This window comes from Mus caroli, chromosome 6 (assembly GCF_900094665.2).
Source record: "Mus caroli chromosome 6, CAROLI_EIJ_v1.1, whole genome shotgun sequence".
Classification (NCBI taxonomy): Eukaryota; Metazoa; Chordata; class Mammalia; order Rodentia; family Muridae; genus Mus; species Mus caroli.
The window spans coordinates 110,226,447-110,234,837 of NC_034575.1; the positions used below are offsets into that span (position 1 = coordinate 110,226,447).

The following is an 8,391-nucleotide window of genomic DNA, read 5'->3' on the forward strand; positions in this document are numbered from 1 at the left end:
CTTGGTCTTGCAAACTTTATATGCCCCAGTACAGGGGAACACAGGGCCAAGAAGTGGGAGTGGGTAGGCAGGGGAGGAGTGGGAGGGTCTGGGGGATTTTTGGGATAGCATTTGAAATGTAAATGAAGAAAATACCTAATAAAATATTTTTAAAAAGTTATTTTAATGGGGGAAAAAAAGTCGGGCTCTTCTCCTCAACGGCACTGAGCACATTCAGAATCTTTCTCTACAGGCCCCTATTTTTCATAATGGGTAAAGTGACTTCATATGCCTCTGAATCTTAGTGCCAGCAACACTGGTACCTATTGAGCATCTACTTGCTCAGTGCTGGGATGTAAAACACAGAAATGAAATGAATTAAGTCATACTTCCTCCTTTAGAGGAGCCCATGGTCCAGAGAAAAGATATGCAGAACCTCACTCGAACAGCCAATACCCAATAGGAATGTGTTTGCCTTGCTCTGGCAATGCAGAGAAGGGACCTGTGAGATTTAAGATTGAGCTGGGCTGTGAAGGATGTGGAGCTGTTAGCTACATTGGCAAGGACAGCAGATGGTACCAGTACTCTGTAATTGGCTAGTTCAGTTCTTGCTCTAGTGCAGAGCTGTGTCTGGGTATTGTTCAGAATGGAGTTAGTGCTGCCAGGAGCAACACTTAACCATCTTGAATAGAGTTTGGTGAATATATGCCTGAAAATTTAAATCTCTTTAGTGGCCTATTCCCCAAATACATCCTCCTGTATCTACGAGGCTCCTTGAGGGGAACTGGCTGCCGTTTGCCCAAAGGTGCTCATGCTCACACCTTCTCAGACCTCAACTGGGGCCTCTTTGGGTGGCACATTTAATAGATTACCTGCACTCAAATCCCAATCTTGTGATCTGCTTTAGGGAAACTGGCCCAGTCACAATGCCTAGGGGGCATCTCAAGTGGCGGGGAAACAGCATCCACAAAGGGGGTGTGTGACAGACAGGGAGCTAGAGGGTGAGCTAGGAAGGCCGAAAGGAAAATCATGAATGCATTGCTAGCAGGTGGCTTTAGCCTCTGGGGAGGATGCGATTAAAATGGACTTAAAAAACAAACAAACAAACAAACAAAAACAAAAAACAAACAAACAAAAAAAACCCAAAAAAACCTTAAGTGGGAGGACGTGTAAGCCCAGCAGTAGGGAGGCAAAAACAGGTAAATCTTGGCGTTCAAGACCCGCATGGTCTACAGAGTGGGTTCCAGGACATCTAGGACCACACAGAGAAACCATGCCATGAAAAAAACCAAGCCAAACCAAACCAACCAACCAACCAAACAAACAAACAAACAAAAAGAGGCTTTAAATGTATCGTGGTGGGCAGTCACTGTCTGGGAAGCCAGGGCAAAGATCTTCCCCTCCTCATGCCTGGCACTTCTGCCTAACTCTCAGGTCTCCAAGCTGCAGCTCCGTACTGCCTCAGCCAACCACCTGCTTTCCTTCTGAGTCTGTAGCCGCCTTCATCACCTGCCAGGCTGAGCTGTTGCTGGGGCTGCAGCTACACTTGCTGGAGGTGGGAGGAGCTAAGGCACAGTCACGCCACGCGTACTGTTACCAGGCCTGGGGCTGCGGTCTGTCCCCATTGGCTAGCAGACGGAATTTTCCTTTCTGCAGCTGTGCCTTGCCACTCATCACTTGTCTGTCTGCTCCCTGGGTGCGGGGCTCTTCTGAGACTTCCTATTCAGGCAGTCATTGATATTCCAGTCTTGTGGGCTCTTGTCAATGGGGGAATGGGGAAGCATTTGCAAAGGAGGCTGGGAGAAGACCAGGTGCTTCTCCTGCTTGCCTGGATACAGAGCTAGGGTGTGTTTTTGCTGCAGTGTTTCATAAACAGTTTTGCGCCTTAGTTTCATTTTCTTTTTCTTCCCTTCTTTTCCTCCATCCCTTCCTCCCACGTGGCTAAGGGCTAGGCATTCAAGATTTAGAGATGAAAAGAATCTTTGTCCTTGGAAAAAAATTCTAGACTAAGGAAGGTGGGAGAGTGGAGAAAACATGACCCACTTAGAACAATGCTGTATGATGAGTTCAACTAAAGACATTAAAAAAACGTCAGGGCATAGGGGAGGGAAGCATAGTCAGAGAGCTTCCCAGCAGTTGATGGTGGGTGGACAGCAGTTGTTAGGGCTGACCATACTAGTGAGTGCCTACTAACCACCAGGGAACCCCAAAAGGACTTTGAGCTTGAATCCTCAGGACTATACTGTGAGGTAGGTAGCCCTACTACACCGAGAGAAGTTCAGAGGGGTTGAATAAATTATCTGAGATCAGAAGCATGCAAATGACACACCAAGATTCCAAAACACCTGTATTTACCACAAAACCTGTGGCTGTCCAACTGCACCATGCTTCAAGGCACGAACAAGGATGTCCCAAGCCAAGAGGAAGGCTTAGAGACACACTACAGATTACACAGGGGTAGCTGCTCTGGACAGCCATATTCTGTAATCCACAGGACTTTCTAACCATTCACTATTAGCCTAGAGGAAAAGCAAGGGTTCAGTGAATGTTCAGTTCTTCCTTGTGAAGTTGGGAATTTAGGGCCAATGAGGTGGTTTAGAGGGTAAAGTGCTTGCCCATGAAAGTTTGATGACCTGAATTTGATTTCCTAGAACAAAATGTAAAGGTGGAAGGAGAAAACTGACTCATGCTACCCCCTACATCATACACACAGGATAATAAATGATTTTTTTTTTTAAAAAGTTTGTCAATTTGAAATTTAAGTTTAAATCTCATCTTCTTTGTGACAGGCAGTGTGACCTTGGGGGAAATCTCTTGTGAGCCTCCATTTCCTCATCTGCTTAAATGAGAATGAGAGTCCTACCTAGTAGAACTGAAATAAGAATTCAAGTTCAGATACAAAACACTCATCACTATTGATCTGTTCAAGGTGACTTTAGGCTACCCAGGTCTGGCTCATGATGGAGAGGTTGGCTGAATCATCAGGCGAGGAGACTTTTAGATAATTGGATGGGGAATGCCTTCTCTCCGCCAAGAAATGAGGGTGCTGGCAGACGGCCTATTGCTAGCCTACTTCAAATGGACCAGATGCTATTTTGGAGATGAGAAAAAGACATGCTTTTGACACCAGCAGTGCAGGGAGAAGAGAAAAACCAGTAAATAGGATATGGACTTATTCCTGATCAGGAATGAGGGGCAGGTAAGCTGATCAGATGTCTTGAATCCTCTGTCATGTCATGCTTGCTGGCAGATAAGGCACAGGGTAAAGAAAGAAGGAAAAGGAAGTGCAGACAGGCTTGTTGGGCAGAATCCTACTCACAAAGACAGCAGTCAAGTGTGAGAGCTTGGAATATGACTGTTGTCTCAGATCCCTGAAGCTGGATGTTTTTCAATAAAAGAAATGGCGCCATCTGCTCCAAGCTGGCCATGGTGCTAAGGAGCCTTTCTTTGAGGACAGCCATGTAGGTACTCACATAATGTGGTGCCATGGCTTGACACTGGAGGGAAATTTCTTTTCATTGTACAGATACACTGTTGTTTGTTTTTATTTTGCAACGTACTAGCAGATTACTTATATACTTATACTGCTCATTTGAAAAATGATGCCTACCTTAAAACTGTTTTTGCCTGGATTAAATGACTAGCAAACACATAGCACCGTCTGTCATCTTGCTTAGCACACAGATGGTGGTTAGTGAAGGTGGCGTTAGCATGACATGTGATATAACCAATCACAGGACCTTTTTCTTTTCCTTTTAGTTCAAACCCTTAGGTTGCCATTAGAGATGTTGTAACCATGTTTTCAAATGAAAATATCCACAGAACCTCAGGTTGCTCCAATCTCCTCCTCTTCCTCCTCCTCCTCTTCCTCCTCCTCCTCCTCCTTCTCCTCCTCCTCCTCCTCTTCTTCTTCTTCTTCTTNTCTTCTTCTTCTTCTTCTTCTTCTTCTTCTTCTTCTTCTTCTTCTTCTTCTTCTTCTTCTTCTTCTTCTTCTTCTTCTAAGAAAATACTACATAGCTATTTGTCCATCAAGTGATGATCCAAGGCTTCAAAAATCGACTGTCTCAAAGTTAGAACATATGTTTCATTAAGTTACTTTCTTTAGAATAATTTCTAAGTTTTTTTGTTTTTGAGACAGGGTCTCATGTATTCTAGGCAGTCCTTGAACTCACTGTGTCATGAAAGATGACCTTGAACTTTTGACTCTCCAGCTTTATCTTCTGGGTCCTGGGGTTATAGACATTTGCTGCCTGGTTTATACAGCAGTGGGCATTTAACCCATGGCTTTACACCCATGAGTCATGCACTCTGCTGTGTGAGCCACACCTCTAGACTGTCTTTAAAATAATTTCTATCATGAATATATTCTGCCATATGCCAGACGATATTGGATACTATTTATGTGAAATCTCATTTAATTAAAAAAATAAACAGCTTTGCAAATTTTAATTAACTCTATAGATAAAGAGTTTTAATAAAGAAGTGGTATTATACTACTTGCTAATAAGTGACTGAGGCAAGTGACAAATCCACATGGGTCTGACTCGGAAGCTCTAATTAGCACATAACTGGTATTAGCCAAGAAAGCTTAGGAAACCAAGGACCTTCTGTTTACTCTGTAAACCCAACAGCTCCTTTCCCTATCACCTGGAAGTACCTCCTCCATTAAACGGGAACTGTCTCAGCAGTAGAGGGAGGGGGTTGCTTTAGACACAGACCCTGTGAGGAAAGCTTAGTCTTGCTTCTGGTGTGGGGTGAATTCTAAGTAGAAGGGCTGCATGTTCACTCATCCTTGAAGCAGTGTGAAGATGCTGCTGGAAGCAACTGCTGATAAATCCTCTGAATTTCCCAGGCAGAGGAAACACACTCTGTGCTGCTCATGTGTGCATGACAGAGATGCTCCTCTATCACCATGGCAACAGCCAACACACCAGCATCTTGCAAGAGGCCAGAGCTGTTCTTTGGGGAGCTGTGGTCTTATGCTTGGTGAAAATAAGAATGGGGTTTGCTAGAAAGGGGAGAAGGGCGGGGGGGAAGGGGTAGGGGAGGAGGAGGGGACGGAGAGGAAAGGGGAGGAGTGTTTCTTTAGTTAGATTTTTTGCTTGAATTTAGCTGGTTTTATGGAAGGAGGGTTTTCATGGGGGTTCTTGCTACATGAAACCTGATATGTCTGCAAGACTCTGGGTAATAAGAGGTGTCAGAGAAGCTTACAATAAGACTCCAGGAAGGCATGTTATTTCAGCTATGGTTTCCAATAAGCTCATTCATTTGCCAAGCTGCTGATGGATGGCACCTTTCTTAGGGGCCTGTCAGTATAGCCTAATGCAGAATCTCATGGGCTTTGCAGCCAGCCAGATCTGCTTCATTTTAGTTCTAAGAGCTAACATTAGCCGGTGTGACTTCTCTGATTCTCAACTGCTTTATCGGCAAAAAAGGAAAACTTAACATTTCCCTTGTGGCGGATGAAATGAGATAGTACATGGGCAATTTCTGGCATGAAGTCAGTATCTAATTATAGTTATCATTAGGTCCCAATAAACAGAGATTTGGCAGGGGGACCATCTCTGACTCCCTTAAAGTCAGAATGAACTTGGACCCAAACCCCTTGTTGCCTGTGCTTTTCTCTTGCTCTCCAGAACCACCTGTTCAGTGTTTGCTCCCCAGGCCCCGCCCTTGCCTGTATTTCCTTGCACAGTCTGCTGACATCAGGTTTTGTTTGCCTGTGAGACTCCACCCAGAGAATCTTATTTACATCATCAGACCTTGGGGATCACCTGGCTCAGTTCCCTCACCCATATTTTCCACACTAGAAAATGGAAGAGAGAGAGAGAAAGAGGGAGGGAGGGAGGGAGGGAGGTGGCCTTGTTCAAGGTCACCCAGAAGGTAGAAACCATCAGTCAAAGTGGTTGCTGCATTTATTTTAGCAGGTATGACTAAGCCTGAGAGTCACCGAGAGGGACGACCTTACACCCCACACACCTGCCTGAGTTCTCTCTAGTGTTTAACGCTGAGATAATTATGTGTGGGAAGATTTTTTTTCCTCCTTTTTTTTTGGTAATTTACTTTTGCTGGCAAGCTCTGTGATCCACTAGAGTGAGAAATATCAATAGCTAACATTTGCACAGTGCTTTACAGCTTATAAAATGCACTCACTCAATCTCAGTCTTCTCAGTAGCCTTTCAAGGAAGTTATAACAATTGTCACATTCTTTCATGGCTGAGGAAACTGAGGCTGAAGGTGATCTGGGCAAAGAGATGAGCTAACATGATTTAGGACTTGACTGAGTCTAATTGTGGCACATTGGCCCAGCTTCTGTAGCCACCTTGACTGGATGCTGGAGTATAGCAGTCCTCTGCTGACTATTCAGAAGCAGAAAAGAAAGAAGTGCTGGGGCCCAGAGCAGCAGTGTCAAGAAGGCCCACCTCAGTGGACATGGTAGATTCTCAGGAGGTGCTCCAAACACTACGCAACAGTGTGGAAAGAAACCACGATATCTCTTCTGGTAGAGCTTTGCCATTTTCAACTGTCCTCTTTGGTCATGTCATCCAGGTAGATGCTATCTCTTCCTGTTTACATATGAACTGAGAGTCCTCAGCAGCCTGTGGAGGACTGTAAAGCCCATGATTTAGTGACAGAGCAGGTCAAGGGTACATGACACCAGAATCCCAAACATTTCCATTTCTCTTTAGACAGATGAGTCTGAATGGGCTTCTTGGACCTGGGAAGTGAGCAAGAGCTAAAAATGGTGGTTCAAGCCAACTTCCATGTTTAGAAACCCAGCAACAACATTTTGCTCAGTAGCTAGTGTAACAGGTCTTCCTTTAAGCTAGGTTTCTATACTCCCCATCCATCTTTCCCTTTTTCTTTCATTAAACATGTAATAATAACAATAATTTATATATGGGAGAGAGAAGGTCAGGGGACAACATGGGGAGTTGGCTCTCTACTTCTACCTTCTTGTGGATTCTGGGAACCAAACTCAGGTAGTTAGGTTTGCACCTCTATCTGCTGGGCCTTTTTGCCCACCAACCTCCCTTTCTGTTCTTGAAACAAGGTCTCATTATGTAGATCAGGCTGGCCTTGAACTTTCTGTCACCCTCCTGTCTCTGCTACATGAGTGCTGGGATTATAGGTGTGAGCCACTACCACTTCTAGACTAAACTAGGCTTTTGGGTTCTGCCTACCCAAGGCACTCCCATGGCTGTGCAGGCACATACTCAGCTTTTGCCCCTGTGAGCTTTCTTTACTGTACTGTTGCTCAAGGGAAAGAATATCAGCAAGGTGGTGTGTGTGTGTGTGTGTGTGTGTGTGTATACATATATGTATAGTCATAGTTAGGAGTTCATTGTTGTGAAGAGACACCATGACCACAGAAACTCTTATAAAGGACAACATTTAATTGGGGCTTCCTTACAGGTTCAGAGATTCAATCCACTATCATTATGATGGAAAGCATAGGAGAATCCTCACAGGCATGGTGCTGGAAGATCTGAGAGTTCTACTTCTTGTTCTGAAGGCAGCCAGGAGAAGACTGGCTAGGAGGAATGTCTCATTGCCCATCCCCACACTTCCTCCAACAAGGCCACACCTACTCCAATGACACCACACCTCCTAATAGTGCCACTTCCTTTGGGCCAAGCATATTCAAACATGCACACACACACACACACACACACACACACACACACACACTGATTATTTGATCCACAGTTGCTAGATGACTACCTGTGCTTACCATTCAGTGAGAAGATAAAGACTGCACATGGTAGGAATGCAAAGAATCCTGGGCTTTGACTGGAATACACCTCTGAGATTCTGACAGTTGACTCAATTGGTCACAGAGGGATTAAGAGAGGCAAGAGGGACACCTCTGCTGATTGCTCTGAGAGAAAAACCCTTTACCAGGAGATGGGGGGTGGGGAAAGCTGGTTGGTTTCAGAGACAGACAGGAACAAGTGTCCCTAATGTTGCCAGGCTTTGATATTTTGAAAAGTTTCCTAAATTCAAACTCAACCATTCCTTCAATTCTAAGTAAAATGTATTGTATAAGAAAGAATGATAGGGCAGAATTCTACCTATTTCTGGAGCCTAGACCCAGATAGGGATTAGGGAAAGACAGAACCCAAGATTAAGCTATTGCAGAGGATAAAAAGATACATCCTGGTAAGGACCACTGGAATACGGAGAATATGGCTTAAACACAGGTAACTTACAGCTGTACCCACTGTGGTCATATGCAACTGGCTAATGGCCACCTACACACAAGTATGAGAAAACAGTTTGTGTCATCTCCATTAGAGCATATTCTTATTAAAAACCTACCAAAAGAAAATGAGTGACTTAGTAGAATATTTAATAAACTTTTCTTTCTTCCTTCCTTCCTTCCTTCCTTCCTTCCTTCCTTCCTTCCTT

General features: G+C 44.4%; 1 long non-coding RNA gene across 1 annotated transcript in view; it reads right to left on the bottom strand.

Annotated features, from left to right (window-relative positions):
* Window positions 1–5,876: 5,876 nt before the first annotated feature.
* Window positions 5,877–8,391, bottom strand: part of LOC110295586 — a 6,995-nt gene continuing 4,480 nt past the window's right edge. Inside the window, exon 2 of the long non-coding RNA XR_002378105.1 lies at window positions 5,877–6,697. This is a non-coding gene — a long non-coding RNA (uncharacterized LOC110295586). The remainder of the gene's footprint in view (window positions 6,698–8,391) is intronic.